This window comes from Montipora foliosa, chromosome 9, assembly GCF_036669935.1.
Source record: "Montipora foliosa isolate CH-2021 chromosome 9, ASM3666993v2, whole genome shotgun sequence".
In the NCBI taxonomy this organism is placed as follows: domain Eukaryota; kingdom Metazoa; phylum Cnidaria; class Anthozoa; order Scleractinia; family Acroporidae; genus Montipora; species Montipora foliosa.
This window is the reverse complement of record NC_090877.1, coordinates 17,641,512-17,659,011: the sequence shown is the minus strand read 5'-3', so window position 1 is coordinate 17,659,011 and position 17,500 is coordinate 17,641,512. Positions and strand designations below refer to the sequence as shown.

The following is a 17,500-nucleotide window of genomic DNA, read 5'->3' as shown; positions in this document are numbered from 1 at the left end:
AGACATTACTAGCAAATGTACTTGACAAAAATAATTTGGTTACTGCCTTTCCTGTTAATTTGGCCTGGACGGGAGATTGTGGAAGAGGTATACTGAAGGGCTGACTCACGTCGAATCGTCAGTTACTTCTCATTTATTTTAGTACATGCCCGTAAAGATTTTTTTTTTTCGTAACTACCCTTTTTTCACCCTTACCTGTTTCGCCTCTCATGTCTTTCGATCATCCCTATAACTTTTACGAGATTACTGCGGACAAGCCAGTAAAAAAAATTAACCGCCCCATTTAGGAACAAACCATTAGAAAAATGACGAAAGTGGAAGTATTCAGTCTGCAACTTTTTTTTACTTGCAGTTTATACGTATTTTATTAATTTTATGGGTAGTTCTTGCCAGTGCATTTTTTCTCTACTCTCAACAGGTGTTAGCAGATCTGTATAATAAGCGTCGTAAATTATCACCACAAATTGCGCGTTTCAAACCATCGACTGACCATCTTGCTTGGTAGTCTATTTTTATCACATACTTATGTAAACCGGGATGCAATTTTATTTGAAAAGAAACAACAAGAAAAAAGCAACACTCCTCATGTAACAATGACGAGGCCCTGCCAGGAAAGGGGGAGGAGTCCCGTGTCGCTGCTTTGTCAATGTTTCACGTTGCTGTGACCATTGCTGTCGGAAATTTAAAGAAAGGATGTCGTTTGTCGCGATTTCACTTCAATTGCTGTCACTACTTTTTAGGGCATGTCGCTTGTCGGAATTTACCCTAGTTGGCAGAGCCTCAATAACGATACAAAACAGGGCACAAAAGCGAATGGAACAAAAGAAACCTTTCGTTACTTTGCGTGACATAAATATTTACCAGGTTTGAAGGTCAAAAGTTCAACAACATCTTGCATATGTATGTCTCCAGAAAATGAGTTCACAATGAAACGGATAACATTGGATAACATTATGGACTCAAACTTTGCGTAGCTCACTGAAGTGCAAGTACGTACTGCTTTAGGTAGCTTTCTTTCGGTAGTAACCGTTCATTATGTCAAATTATGTCTTTGATACCGCACAATTGACGCACATTCAGTTTTCGTTTTTGAGCATATGTATACTGATTTGGTTTGAAATTCTTTGAAATTCTGACATATTTTTGCTCTACTACTAGCTTTTAAAAGGGTGCTCTTGAAATGAAACGGTCCGCCAAGTCGTACACGCATTTCAGTGAAACTGACACTGCGTGCGTTTTGTAATGTAAACAATGACAAAAATAATAGGCCATTTCCGAGTTCGTGTCTGCCTCCTCTTCAAAGTGAGTCTAAGTGCGAACTTTTTGTGATGGTAATTAGTTCTACTTTACAAATGAATGAAAACTAATTTTCATAAGAAAAACTTCGCACTTAGACTCGCTTTGAAGAGGAAGCAGACATGAACTCGGAACTGGCCTATTCTCGATACCTTTCGCATTACAGTGTAGTACATTTCTTGCACCTAAAATATTAACTTGTCGTGTGAATCACGATCTCTTTTGACAGAAAACTGAACAGATTTAATATCGTATTAATTTCAGTTTTGACATCGTGATAGAAAAGTCACTTGCGTAAACCAGAACATTGTATAAATTAAAATGTGTTTGAATTGAGTAATATATAGTTCACTTGCGGATTTTTTCCCTCAAATACTATCTTCAGTCACTTTCAATACTTCTGAAGGATAACTTCGCATTTTTAAAAGCTTTCCATGCTATATAGCCGAAAATTAGTCAGTTCGAGGATTCTACATGAATAATTAGCATCAGCTTGCGTTCAAATTTCGCGTCATTTAGCTCGCTCAGGTTACAAACATTTCTGATATTTTCGGGGGGAAGCGTTCCGAGTTCGAGCATAAAACTTCACACAGAAAATGAATAATAGCAATATTTGAAGAATATGAAGTAAAAAAAAATTAAGAATGAGGTACCAGGTACATTTTTATCGCGTCAAATATCACCCATTTTCCGCCGCCACGTTATGCGGTCTTTGAGGATATTCTTTAAAGAGCTTAGAAAATCACAATTTTAACATTTCCGTAAAAAGTATCGAGGTAGAAATGAACAAGAATAGTTGTTCTTAATTTTTGTCAAGTTTGGTGCCAATTGAATTCATTTAAAGGCTTCACCGTTGCTTGGTTCTCGCAGCAAATTTTGGACAATTTGTCAAACAGAAAACCGCACTTTAACCGCGTTTTCAAATTGTCGCAAATTTCTAAAAAAATAAGAATCACTGGAACTTTTAAATGTGGTTCTTGAAAATAGTTTACTAAAGGGTATCTTTGGGCAAAATATGAGCTATCCGCCAAAATGGTCGTTGACGGACGATTCTCGATTCTTACAATCAGCCGTTCTTAAAACCTGAGAAATATATATATGCTGAGTTTGCTCCATTTGGAAAATATCCCAGTGTATTACATGTCAACTGATAGAAATGGTGTATTAGTCTTCCTCCAATTATGTTTGAGAACTTGGAACGGACATTCTTTCCTCTATCAACTAATATGTTCTAGGCACCGGTGAACTTTACATAACAGGCACTAAGCTCAAGATGAATTTGTAGAGATCGAATTTCAGAGCCTATAAAGCGCTGAAATTCGGGAACTCTATGTTATATCGTAAGTTCCGTAAAATCAAGGTTTCGTCTACTAAACGACGACAAAACTTAAGGAAACTAGAAAAAGATATGTGAGGCTATCATGCCATAAAGCTTATTTTTGTTGATATTTATTAAAACAATTTATTGAATAAAAGGACTGGCGCAGCCGTGAGTAAGAAGTAGTAATCATGGTAATTCCATGAAAGCAATTGTCTTTAATATTATCCTGCTTGGTCTTCGTGGAAATGCAGAGTCAAACTGAGCAAGCCAATTCTTACCGTGTTTAACAAGAATCCGCCGCCAGATCACAATTTTTAACCGGCAAAGAAGAACTTTATCACTTGTGATGAAACTTAAATGTAATGTTAATTAAAAACTGACAAGCGTAAAGTTATAACAAAGCTACTTCCACAGGGCCACCCAACGTCAACTTTCAGAAAATATCAGGCTGTTCGGAAGACGATTTGAGATCTAGAATTTATGGAACATTTGTTGTAAAATTCCTTGCTTCCCTGCCTGTCCTAGGATTTTCGAACATTTAAAAGATGGTATAGTTGTCCATTTTTAACGGATTTTTACCCTAAAAAGTTCACCCAGAATTTTCGGGAGTCTTTTTCTGGCTGAAATTTTTCGAAAAGGTAAGTTTTGCACCCAAAACTATTCGTTTTAGAGTAAGTCCATGTACAAACAAGAAACTGCATAAGAAGCAAAAATCGCAGGCTTTTGTATTAGTAACAGATGCGACAATTGATCGAAAGTTCAGGGTTTTCAAGTTTCTATATATTTTTTTAATGGAGAACTTTTGGTATGGTCGTGTAAAATAGGGAAAAGTTAAACAATGTTGGAGATTTCTTCTTAATTTTTTTCGACTGTCACACCTGTACTCAATGAAAGCTCGCCAAACTTTACGACTGACTTGGGATGTTTTTCTTCGATTATTTTCCGTCTAAATATTTGAAGAAAAGCAAAAATGGCATTTAAAGGAGGTTACTCAGCCTGGAAAGAGAACCTAAGTAGCGTGGGGTATAGTGTTACTTTACCAAACTTGTAATTTTAGTATACTGCACTAAAAGAAGGGAAAAATAAACTAATGTGTAATTTTTTTTGGAACGGCATAATCTCACTGATTTTAGTCGCTTATAAGGTGCATTCATTTCTCTGACCACATGAAGCATTGAGTATAGTGTTACTTGAGCAAACCAAAGGCGCGCACGCGGAGCACCATTGGTACTTCTCCATGTATGCAAATGTGACTAGTATCACGTCAGCATATCGTGGGCTCAAGTTTGTGCTCAACGTAGTCGCCATATACACCAGCTAGTTTACAGCATACATCTCTGAAATTGGACATCCATGTCGTGGTTAATTGACACCTGTCAAAACAAGGTATCCGCTAACCAATATCACGTGACCGTATCGTGGGCTCAAGTTTGGGTGCTCATCGTGATCGACTGTTTTTTTAAATATGAAAATAATATTATATTTATAATGTGAAAAAATTGCGAAAATATTAGTGACATTCTTATTAGGGCCCAATTAACTCAAACACCTTGTAATGATAATTTTCCGGTTCTGTTCGGTAAAACCTGCACCGCTTGCCCCTATAAAGAACACGGCTGTAATGAATACACTTTTCATTCTACTAGTCCGGCAGCTAAACGCATTTTTTCCACATAAGCTTGCAAATGCTTCCATACGACGTTTTGTTTTTGCATTTTATTGCAGTATTGGGTTTTGTCTTTCATAACCCGTTTGATGACACCCCACCAGGTTTGGGCGTTAAGAGATATTAAGCGTTTAGTTTCTCCTTTGCGGACAGTCTTCCACATAGAATTGGGTGCCCTGTGGTAAATAACGCCTGCTATGTCAGTGGTGATTTTTGAAAAATTCTGGGTGATATTTTTCCCAAAAGTGATTACTTGAGCTGCACACTTTAGTATTATCAAGGAAACAACTCAAAATGATGCTATTTACTGATTATTGATTTATGGCCTGGAGACTAGTGCCCAGGACCCAAGCATTATTCATTATTCAAGATGGCGGCTCCCTTGCGCTCCTCTGTAATAACAGTAAGTATTTTTCGGTAACAAAGGCTCGAACTTTGACTCCAATGTGTGTTATTTACTGATTTGTGTTATAGAATGGAAGATTTAATTTATTTTAATTATTTTAACTGTTAACTTCATGAATATATTTAGTTTTTTTGAGCTAAAATCGCTACTTCTAAGACACTCGAAACAAAACTGCGAAAACCAAATTGAGTTTTAGTTTATTTGTTTCCCCGGCTATGTTAAATTTTACTTTTTATAATTTCCAAAAAAGACATAATATTATATATATTGCATCTCTTTTTTTAAGTAGAAAAATAGTGTTTATCTTAGAAATGAAAGATTGTCTTTTGCTGTAGTTATAATTTGGGCGATTATATGAGGTCTGTTGCAGCTTGCAATGTAGCCTTATGGCGGCACACTTATAACCCTTAGAAACTGTATCATTTTGTAGCTTACAAGAGTTCCCGCTAAGAATGGAAAACCAGTGTTATTTTAAGTGCAAATATAACAGTGACGACAAAGGTGAACTGGCGAAGGCAGGCCCCGCTCGCATCGAATCACTAATAAGGTTTTCGAAAGAGTATAAGAACAAGGTTCATGTTGATCTAGTTGATAGATTGGGAAAGAATCCAGAACTGACCATCGAATGCCATAGGAGCTGTGTATCTACATACACTTCTCAGCAGCATTTGAGTCGTCACAAGAAACGAGAAGGTTGCGCCAGTGTCTCAGCAAGCCAGCCATTGAAAAAACAGCGCCGCTCAGATGTACCAGTATTTCGATTCAAAGAGAACTGTCTTTTTACTGGGAGTTGTGTGAGATTAAGAAAGACAAGAAGCATCCAAACCGCTGGAAGAAAGCAGTGCTTTGCCGGACTGCATATGCAGGTCCTGGTAAAAAGGCATTCAAGGAGTCTATATGAGAAGCCTGTATGCAACGCAATGTTGATATTGCCAACCAAGTGAGAATTTGCGTTGAAGCGGCTTCAAGTGATTTTTACACAGCGGATGCGCGATATCATGTAAATTGCATGGCAAGCTTTATGTCTCCTAAATCTATTTCTGCTGCCAAAAATGCTTTAAATTAAGGAAGAGGAGAATACAGAACCTGCATTTGATGAAGTCATTGGTGAGATGTTGAAAGATAGGTCACGTTTGTGGAATTCAGTTGAACTGTATCATCAATATCAGCTATTTGGCGGGAAAACGCTTCTGCAAATATCCCTTGTTGTGAAGATTCAAGATCACTTTTTGAATGACATTGCAGTCCTCTCCTCACCTGGACTATCAAGTCCTATGATGTTTAGACAGAATGCGTCGACTGTATCGCATATCGCTGGCGACACAGAAGCCGACATACAAGGTTTCTTGATCGGGCAGTTTATCTCCGTCTTATCGACATGACGCCATCCGACCCAGACACAATAATGACGGCTCTTCACGAGGCAAAGCGACTAACCCCAGAACGAGGCCAGACGAATGCCATTTTCACAAGCGACCAACATCTGTATAAAGTTGCCGTCGAAGTGCAGTGGGCATATCCAAGGGAGTTCTCAGACGTTATCAATCGTCTTGGACGGATGCACACATTGATGAGCTTCGCTGGCGCAGTTGGCACCCTGATGCCACAGAATATCAGGGCCATGAGGCTAGTTCTTGAAGAGTTGCTGAGAAGCACCATGAGCGATGGCAGCATCAGTACAATGGAAGAACTATTAACACGCCTTGGCCATGCTGCAAGCGCAGGCAACACATCCAAGCTGTGGGTCGACTGCTTCATCAAGCCTGTCTTCATCATGATGATATACGTACGAGCCGAGCTAAAAGGTGACTGGCCACTTCATTTGGTAGCTGTCGCGTCTGCTTACGTAAACTACGCCCGATATCGTCTCTACTATCTCGGTTCAATGGAAAGCTTAGGGCAAGAAGAGCTCTCGAAGTTTATGAAAGGCGAGCACGTGATGCACCATGTCCCAGGGCTATGGAACGGCATTTGGAGTGACATGTTAATCGAGACAAGTTTCACGCGCTATGGTCATGGTCCCGATGGGATTATTGGAATCACCTTGAAGCCTACAACTCTCAAGACATGGGCTCTTGGTCTACACATCTGCAGTCGCCTGGAGCAGGACATTATCAGCCTTGTAGGAAAGGAGCAAGACATCACTCAGGAAGCAGCACACAAAGAGGAGATGAAGGCAAGGATCGTGTCGGATGGTGCTGATCGACAAAGCATCCGAGACAAGCTCAAGCTGTGTATTGATCCGCTTGACCCCAAATCACATCCACCAACTATCCTGAACATTGTGAGTGGTCAAGTGGCGGATGACACAGTAAATGTTCAAGACGCAAGTAGCAATTGGTACCAAGCAAATGCAAAAATTCGAGAAAGGCTGGCCAGAAGGTTTTTGGAGTACAATCTCAATGAAAGTCAAGACTATTTCAGACAGTAAGAAGCATATCAAGGTTGGGTCGCAGAAGGTATACGACACTTCAGTGATTTACAGTAGAGTGATAGGCATTCAAGCAAGTTCAAGGGACATTGATGGCAAGAAAGTATTAAGTCATGAGCTGGCTCCTGTGCCGACGTCCATGTTTCATGATTCTGGTGCAATGAGAATCTGCAAAGCAAAATCGGACTTAAAGAAGCGGCTTGCTAAACAAGCGTCATCGCGATGCAGTACGTCCAATGTTGCGGCAAGTGTGCTGGATGGCTCTGCTGTCCTGTGGGTTGTCCATTGGCCAGCTGGAGGTGTCATCGCCGACTTTGGGGATAATTGCAAGGGTTTCCTATTGAAGAAACTTCTTGATTCAGATGTTTACTTGATCTTCGACAGATATCGCGAGCACAGCACCTCGAGTGTAACAAGAGACGCAAAAATATGTGAGGCAAGGAGGCTGTATCAGCTCACAGAGAACACGCCTCTTCCTCACAGAAGGCTGTGCTAACTGTTTCTTCTAACAAGAAGCCGTTGATGTCCATCATTTGCAGGAAAATTATCAAAGATGAGGAATTCCATGCTCAACATACTACCAGGAACAAGCTGGTTATCACAGGCAGCGAAGATGTCCCAACCGAGATCCACAAAGGGGCTATCATTGCACGGGAAGATATTGCAACATTTCACAAAGAGGCAGACAACATCTTTGCCCAACAAGCTATCATGTGTGCAACGGAGACTTCTGGTGCTCTTGTGGTTGTTGCAGACGACACAGATGCGGTTATCGTGCTTCTGTTTCATTATTTGAATGAACGCCTTACTTGTCCAATGTTTATGATCTCATCGATTCAGCAAAGGTTCACGGTCAGGATGTCCGAGCGGTCCAAGGCGCTGCGTTCAGGTCGCAGTCTACTCATGTAGGCGTGGGTTCGAATCCCACTCCTGACACCTTTATTAAAATTAAGCTCTTAAATGGGGCAAACGAATCATGCGAAACTGCATTCTTCGCGTCTTTTTAAGCTAAGCACTGTTTGCAGGTTTGGAAGTGAAAATATGGAAATTAACTTGATGGCAACAATTTTCATAAAATGGAATCCAGGTGATGTAGGCAAGCCTTGCATCAGGTGTATGATTAATATTCCCATTTATTGGATGATTTAAAGTATACAGTATAAACGTTTGTACAAATCGATATCGACACTAAAGCGCATACGAATCTCCAAGTTTCTACCGTATGAAATCCATTTCATTCTTGCATGCAAAAAACTTTTCGATTTCTTAATTAAAATCTTAGCTTATTGTCGTCCTCAGCTTATATTCTGGATGGATTGAGTTTATAGTGAATATATTCAAGTGGTTTTGTTTTTTTTTTCCTTAACTATTTTTACGGCACGCTGGCCGACTTTGTCAAGACAATTGGATGTTGTTTTGGCACGCTCGCCGAGACTATCAAATTTGTAATTTTGAGCAAACTAGCTCGATAAAAAAGAGGCTTTATATGCCCACTGATTGAGTTTGTAGTGAATATATTGAAGTGATTTTGTTTTTGTTTCTTAAATGGCACGCTGGCCGATCTGTCCAAGGCAATTGACACTTTTGACAAGCTAGCCGTGACCGGCACTGACACTCGCCGTTTTCGAGCTGATCTCGATAACTGCCTCCCTAGGCGATTTTTCGGTCTGCTAGTTGCTAGATTTGCGACACTCTGGCTCCCAAAAACACTTAGTACACAAAGTACACGCAGGAAGACAACGCTCACGAGTGAATAAAATCAAGATTTCCACTCACCTTTTCCTGCCTGGTTTGTTTCGCACAATGGACAACAGGAGAATGCGGGAATACACCAGAAAATGACCATGTGGTCAACGATCATGATCCTCCTGATGTGATTGGTTTAGATAAAAAAATGCTGCGATGCCATTGGCTACCTCGAAAACAATCACCGATGATGTCAGTCTCACATTACGTTATGCTTACTTTTTTATACGAGATTTCTTCTGGCTGTACCAAAATTAACTCGCGCGTGGGCTCTATAATGCTGCCGCCTCGTCACCCTCGCTCCTCGCAAGGGTGACTCGTTGGCAATTATCGTTAATTTAGAAGACAGGAAGCTTGATATGGATTATGGGAAATGGTCATTTATTTTTTAAGAGACAACCCAAATATATGGAAATAGCACTCGCACCTGAGAATGTTCTCAATCAATTTCAGAGTACGTATGCTAATGAGATTCTGTCGGACTACCTTCCTGTCAGTTGCGGGGTCCCACAAGGATCTGTACTTGGTCCCCTATTATTTCTCATTTATATAAATGACCTTCAAGAATGCAAGCTATCACCGCTATCATCATCTGTACTTATGTATGCTGATCATACGTCCCTTACCTTCTCCGCTAATACCTATGCAACTCTTGAAGAAAAGTTAAACGAAAATATTAACGAGGTCCAAAAATGGTTAAAATCCAATAAGCTCACACTAAATGTCAAAACGTCAATTGAAAATATATATAATTACTGGAAATCACTATAGATTTAAGCTGAGGACCCATGTATTAGAGTGACTAATCAGCCGTTGATGCCGCGGCGGACTGCGTATGAATATCTGGGAATTAAGGTTGACGAGGCATTGGGATGGCAATGCCAAAGAGATGGTGCCTCGCCAAACCATGCTGCGAATGTATATGAGGCTTTAGTCCTTCCCTACCGAGATTATTGCTCTGAGCTTTGGGGTTGCATTTGTAAAATCGAGTGTGACAGACTCCAAAGATTGCAAAGTAGAGCCGGGAGAAGGCCTTTCGTGATTTTAACACAAGATCTGCTGATATACTTCACTATCTACGGTGGGACAACCTTGAGAAAAGGTGCCGCTCCAAGCAGCTCACAAATAAGTGTTTTTAATTCGGAATAATTTTTGTCCGGATGGTTTAAAGAATTTGTTCGAGGGAACCTCTGGAATTAATTCATACAATTCACGGGGCTCCTCAATTAATGCTTTTGATCCCGGGCCCAATACCGAGGCTGCTGAGAGGGCGTTTTGCTATAGAGGTGCCGTCATCTAGAATGGCCTTGACAACAAAGTTAAGTTGGTGCTTCATCTCAAGACTCTCGGCTCTGCATGCTATGATTTGAGGGAGTTGTGGAAGTACTTATTTTAGTTGTTATGAAACTTGTTTAGTTAATTCACAGCTCAAATTTTAGTGCAATAAACATTGGAGTAGTCGAACATTTTTCTAGTATTAGGATATTGCAATTTTTCAGCTTGTGTCTTTTTCTAACGTTTACATGATGTAAACGGCTCGCTGGAAGAGTAAACTGGCGGTCATGGGCTCAAATCCCATGAGGCTTGTTGAAATCTGAATTGTGTAGTTGTGCATAATTTTGTAAATTGGAATGTTTAATGAGATCAAATCCTTCTCACGAGACAAACCAGAAGATGATACGTTTTAGAGCATCTCATTTCGGTAGGAGCTTCGAGGAACAACCTTAATCCATGAGTCTGAGTTGGAAATTATCCTTGGAAGGTACACGGACCCATGACTTCTCTTTTTAAAGCTAGCATTTCACTTATTAGCGAAACCTCTCTTTAACTAGGCTCTGGTGACAATTCCCTGGCCATCGTCGTCCATTTTTGTACCTTTATATCATAAAGCTTCAACTGAAGGTTTTTTCAGTGATGTAACTTTGTGGCAGGTTACGATTTCGCCCAAGAGTAATGGGCGGAAACAACGGCGAGTTTCTTAATCACGTCATGACTTTTCCAAGGAGCGAGCCAAACTAAGGTAAAACTTCGTTAATGGGCTAGTGGTTCAAGAAAACCAAACCAAACAAATGACCTTTCAACCGTAGTCCAACTTCCTTGTAAAAATGCAGACCAAAATCCAAATACTTGTGGAAATTGAGTAAGAACTTCAAGTGTTATTACTTCTGTTGCCCTAGGTCTGTTTGATTTCTAACTTTTGCTTTTTAAGTCATATTCTAAAGTCCGTGACTCCCTAGACGTCTTTCAAGTTTTTACTATACGAAGAGCAAAGTTGATGACTTCCGCAAGAAGGGCACAAGAGCGTTAGCCAGCCAAAATAAATCGAACGTGGAGGTCGAGCCCTCGACCCTGAGATTAAGAGTCTCATGCTCTACCTACTGAGCTGGCCGGTCTCCGCGCTGTACAGATATTGTCGGAACGTTCAACAAAAATATGTGACTGGCATGCTTGGGCTCACTCAAGCTCATCAACTCTATTCAGTTCTTAAACGAGGGGCATTTCGGGTTTGATCATCCTGAGTTGCTGCAAAATTATTATAATTACTATCATGATCGGTGTGGGAAAGGACGATCAAAAGACAATTAAAGAGCTTGGGTTGCCTGTGATTGGCCAATGAAATACATTCACTTAAGTTTTAAATAGGTTAAGTTTGAAGTTATAAGTACCACCCCCGGTAGGACTCATAACCACAACCGTTGAATTAGAAGTCCAACACATCTCATCCACATATCTCATGTTTGTGATATTTCTTCCTGATAGCGTTTGACAAACTACGGGAACAAAATCCGTACAAAATCCTATTAACTAATAAAAGCGGCATGAATACGCAAAAGTTTGTTTACTACAGCTTTCATTCTCGCATCTTTCAATGGCATACTGTATTTCGACGACTGGACTCAGTAAAACGAGGACTTGTAAAACGCGGACTTGTAAAACGCGGACTTCATTTCTTTAAAGATTTTGTTTTTAAACGGTAACGGACTTGAGAAAAAAAAACTAATTTTATATGAAGGCGACAGCACAAGACTGAATGCCGAGCTAAGTTTAAAAATTCTGTCCATTTGTAATAATAATAATAATAATAATAATAATAATAATAATGATAATTAGGAGAAGAACAACAACAATAGCGAGCTTAAGCACCAGACGTTCTTGAGGTCACGAACGCCTACCGGAAGTCATTAGAGCAACTATGTACATATTGCTCATTTCATGACGTTCGCGTGGTCACGTCGCAGAGGCCAGAACGCCACTTTTCAGGTTGAAGGTAGAACGCCACAAAAATATGCTGTTACTTTGTTTATAGGAGATAAATTATGGACTGAAAACCATAAAAAGCTCTTCTTCTTTTCATTAGTTGTTTAAAATAACGTTTTCGTAGCCCGTAAACTAGTTTTTGCTTAATCGATAGATTAAACGGGATTCGGCAATGGCAGACAATCTTCCCGCCAACTCTGGGTGAGTAATGTCATTTGATTTCATGTTCATTTGAATCATCAAATGCAGAACTAAGATTTTTTTATACAAAAATGTGGTTTATCAACGGAGTTGATAATGTAAATTGGCCACCGTACAGAGTTCTACCAGTCTCGGGATTATTTTGGAGTAATTTTAAATTACTAAGAATGATGCTTTTGACTGCGTGATTATGAGGATGGAAAGTGAGGGTGAATGAAATTCTGTCATTCTTATCTTTCTGTGACGTTTGTAGTGACGACTGTCGATCAAATTGTTGGGCGCGATGATGGCCCGCTTTGACCACAGAGACAGGATAGCCACGTTTTTCGAAGAACTGGCTATCCTGTATCTGTGGTTAAAGCTGGCCATCATCGCGCCCAACAATTTGATCGACAGTCGTCACTACAAACGTCACAGAAAGATAAGAATGACAGAATTCCATTCACCCTCACTTTCCATCCTCATAATCACGCAGTCAAAAGCATCATTCTTAGTAATTTAAAATTACTCCAAAATGATCCCGAGACTGGTAGAATCTTTTCGCAACCTCCACTTATTTCATTCAAACGCGACAAAAACGTAGGCAACTTTTTAGTTAGAAGCGCGCTCAAAACCAACGAGCAACCCGGCACTTTCAAATGGGCGCTCTCACGATGCAAAACTTGTCTTTTCATTGTTAACACTAGCAAGATATCGGGACCTAAGCGATCTGTTAAGATCACCGATCGTTTCACATGTACCTCCGCAAATGTCATTTATTGCATAACCTGTACGTTATGCAATAAATTATACATTGGTGAGACAGGTAGACGACTAGGTGACCGATTCCGCGAACACCTTCGCGATGTTGAGAAGAATGACAAGGATGCATCTAAGCCAGTCGCTTGCCATTTTAATCTGCCTAACCACTCCAAAAAACACATGGCTATCTGCGGCCTTTCCCTACATCTAAGTACGACGGAAAGCCGCAAGAATCTGGAACAAAAATTCATATTTCAAATCGGCACCCTTAATCCTCACGGTATTAACGAACGCTTTTCATTTAACTAATATATTCCTATTTTTCACGTTGCCATGTTACCACCAATAGCGTAGCTCCTACTCTGCTTTAAAAACTACACTTTACCCATAATCCCTCGGTTCGCTCTGACGAAGGGTTAACGCTCGAAACGTCAGCTTTTAGAATCTCTGTACGGTGGCCAATTTACATTATGAACTCCGTTGGTAAACCACATTTTTGTATACTACTTCCCCACCGACGCAGCACCACAGTTTCTTTAGAAACTACCCCTTCATTCATTTAAGATTTTTTTAACCGGGCTTAAGCTTATCACAAGTTACCTTGAGCGATAATTTAGAATTAAGACACTTAAGCGACGTTTAGATACAATAACAAATAGCAAAATGAGATAGATGATTGTCTTTTTGCATCGGTTGTATTTTGTAACTTCACATTGTATATCGTATGCATGCCTTCTAGGTTTTTAGCAACCGACTACAAACATACGAATAACAAATCTCGCTGTGGTTGACGCATTTAGAAAAAGAGAAATGGTCCTCTAGGCATCCAGATCATGCACTGAAAACTTCATGGTCGCTCGTTTGTTCGCATTGTTTACACGACTTTATAAAATAACCAAGGCTAATCATGCACTGTGATTGGTCAAGCCGAGTTCTTTATAACTCTACAAGGCACACAGCATACGTATGGTGCGTGCATTATAACTCAACATATGCACGCAAGCCACGTCATTCATTTTTGTCGCTGAAAATACTGAGGAGATTTTCCAGACCGCCTTTATGGCTGAAGAATTTCCTTCATTTGACCTCGGTTTCCACATTTTAAATGACCAAAATAACGAGGAAGCAGGAAACTCCCCGGGTGAAACTGCTACTGATCAGACAAAAAGGTTTGCAGATGTGACGGAAACAGAGTGTTACGAAAAATAGCATTGCGTGACTAGCGTTACTTTCTAGACGCTTCGCGAGAGATCGTAGTTTGTTTATTTTTAGGTTCATGCGTAAGCGTTTCTAAATCGGTGTGTTTTGTAATCTTTCTATAATTAGATTCATTACTAATTTAGAAAGTTCTAGAAGTTTATTGTCAGAGTATATAAGTAGACGAGTCCGAACGGAGTGTTTTTCTAACTAGTTTTTCACAAGCGAAGAGAGTTGGCGTTGGCCGTGTTTATTCAAGTGTGACAGAAGCTGTGTTTATTCAAGTTGGCGGAGGCCGTGTAAGTTTGTCGAGTACGAGTTATTCAGAGTTTTACTTCGTGGAAACTACGTTCATTTTGGAATAAATCTTCTTGTTGTTGTTCCGACAACCCTGCGTTCAGTTTAGTTTGCAAGCTACCTTTCCTCAAAACGTTCGAACTCGTAACATTGGTGGCCTGTCCGGGAGAGGAATTCATTTGTTTGCTGACTACAGAAACCAGGAAAGGACAATTCAAGAAGGAGTTACAGAAAAAGTAAGAAGAACTGTGTAAGAGAGTATATTGTGTTTTTGCTGTGAAATCTGCTATGGAAATGGAAAAGCTTTTGCAGATGGGGAAAGAATTCGGATTGCAAAGAGAAAAGCTTCTCGAGTTTGTGAGGGAAGAGGAAGAAAAAGAAGAAAAACGCAGACAATTGGAACAAGAAAGAAGGAGGGAAGAGGAAGAAAAAGAAGAAAAACGCAGACAATTGGAGGAAGAAAAAGAAGAAAAACGAAGACAATTGGAGGAAGAAAGAGAAGAAAAAAGGAGGCGGTTTGAAGAAGAAAAGGAAGAGAAACATCGATTACTTGAAGAAGAAAGAAGAAGAGAAGATGAAGAGAGAGAAACTAGGCGACAAGAACGCGAACTAAGAAAATTGGAGATGGAAGCCGAGCTGTTGAAACAGAAAGAGGCTATTGAAGCCGCAAAAAGAGAACACGAGTTGGAAATTGCACGTTTGGCTGTGGAGAGTGCTGACGGGCGTCCTGAAGTGAGAGAGGATCGGGCTAAGGCACCTAAACTCCCCTCGTTTGTTGATGGTAAAGACGATTTGGACGCGTATTTGCAGAGATTCGAGAGATTTGCCGAGACAGCTAAGTGGAAAAAAGATGGATGGGCATCGAAGCTCAGTGCTCTGTTGTCTGGACGGGCACTAGAAGTGTATTCACGTCTATCGGAGGACGCAGCTAAGGATTATGACAGGGTAAAGATTGCGTTAATGAAGAGATATGACCTTACCGAAGACGGCTATCGTCGAAAATTTAGAGCATCCAAACCAGAAGTTGACGAAAGTCCGGAGCAGTTTATTGTGCGACTGGACAGATACCTGTTACGGTGGCTAGAGCTTTCGAATACTGCGCGAAGCTTTGATGGTCTTAAGGACTTGATCGTGAAAGAACAATTTATTGACTCTTGCCCTAAGGATTTGGCAATTCACCTGCGAGAAAGGGCACCTGAAACTCTAGCAAAGATTGCGAAGATCGCTGACCAGTACTTGGAGGCTCATGGTAAACATTTGTTCAGCTCAGCGGGCAGAAAGCCAACAGTGCAGCCTGAGAGGGACGAAGTCAAGAACATGCAGATTAATCCACCAGTTCTGCATTGCTTTAAGTGCAACACCCGAGGTCATAAAGCTGTCAACTGCCCAACCCTAACAAGAAAGTGTTTCCTATGTGGTAAGCTGGGACATGAAGCTAGAAACTGTCGATCAGGTGGACGCAGATCAGGAGGACAAAGTAAGGATGGTAACCCTGTGCAGCGTGGTCAAGTGAGTGCCAGTTGTTTAGTTCAGTCACCTGAGGTTAAACCTACTGATGAAGAAGTTAAGGCCTGTATTAAAGATGATAAGCTGCTGTTAGCCTGTGGTAAGAAGATTCCATTGTTGAGTAGTGCTTGTGTTGAACCGTTGACTGGAGTGAGAAGTAAAATGCCTGTCGTGAAAGGTAGAGTTGGAGAGAAGCCTGTTGATGTCCTGAGAGATACTGGTTGTAGTGGAAGCGCAGTGTCTTCCCGATGCTGTTTATGATTTAATTATTGGTAATGTACCAGGCGCAAGAGCCGCTGACGACCCAGACCCAAGCTGGCAAGTTCCTGTACAAGAAGCTTGTGCTGTAACCACGAGAAGTCAAGCTAAGAAAGCTGGAGAACATATTCCGCTGAAGGTACCGGATACAAAGGAAAGTCCTGTAGTTGATAGAGAAAAGCTCAAGCAAATGCAGCGTGATGACGAGAGTCTACAGAAATTTCGGGAGAAAGATGACGTAGTTGTGAGAGGCCAGGCTGAGACTTCATTTGAAGTGAAAGGTGAAGTTCTGTACCGCGTCTACAAGCACCCTTATGTGAACGGACGTAAACCCCTGAAGCAGGTTATGGTTCCTGTGCAGCTGAGAAGTCGAATAATGGAACTAGCGCACGGATCGATCATGGGAGGTCACATGGGAATAAAGAAAACGACTGATAAGATTCAAAGCGCGTTCTATTGGCCAGGCATTCAAGGGGACGTGACTCGTTATTGAAAGTCCTGCGATGTATGTCAGAAGACAGTTAACAAGGGTTCCGTACCGAAGGTTCCCCTAGAGATGATGCCATTAATTGACAAGCCGTTTAAGAGAGTAGCAATCGACCTGGTTGGACCTTTTGTTCCCCCGAGTGAGGACGGTCATAGATATATATTGACATTGGTCGACTTTGCAACTCGTTATCCTGAAGCTGTCCCGCTTAAGAACATTGATACTGAAACTGTTGGTAGATATTTTTAGTCGTTTGGGAGTGCCTGAAGAGATCCTGAGTGACCTTGGTACGCAGTTCGTCTCTGAGTGTATGAAGGAAGTGACGCGACTTTTGAGCATTAAACAGCTCACCACGACTCCATATCATCCTATGTGTAATGGCCTGACGGAAAAGTTTAATGGAACAATGAAGAGCATGTTAAAGAGATTGTGCAGCGAGCAGCCAAGACAGTGGCATCGCTATATTAACCCGTTGCTGTTTGCATATCGTGAAGTTCCTCAGGAGTCTACTGGTTTTTCGCCGTTTGAGTTGCTGTATGGAAGAGCTGTCAGAGGACCGATGTTTATTCTCAAAGAGCTCTGGACGAAAGAGCTGGAGGAGCCTGAAGTAAAGAACAGCTATCAGTATGTGTTCGAGCTACGCGAGAAGCTTGAAAATACCCTCAAGCTGGCGCACACCGAGCTTCAGA

General features: G+C 40.8%; 1 protein-coding gene and 1 non-coding gene across 2 annotated transcripts in view; both read left to right on the top strand.

Moving 5' to 3' along the window:
* Positions 1–17,500, top strand: part of LOC137970061 (uncharacterized) — a 31,745-nt gene that overhangs the window by 3,293 nt on the left and 10,952 nt on the right. The gene's annotated exons all lie outside the window — the stretch shown is intronic.
* Positions 7,973–8,056, top strand: Trnal-cag (transfer RNA leucine (anticodon CAG)). The gene has a single exon. It is a non-coding gene; the product is annotated as a tRNA-Leu (tRNA).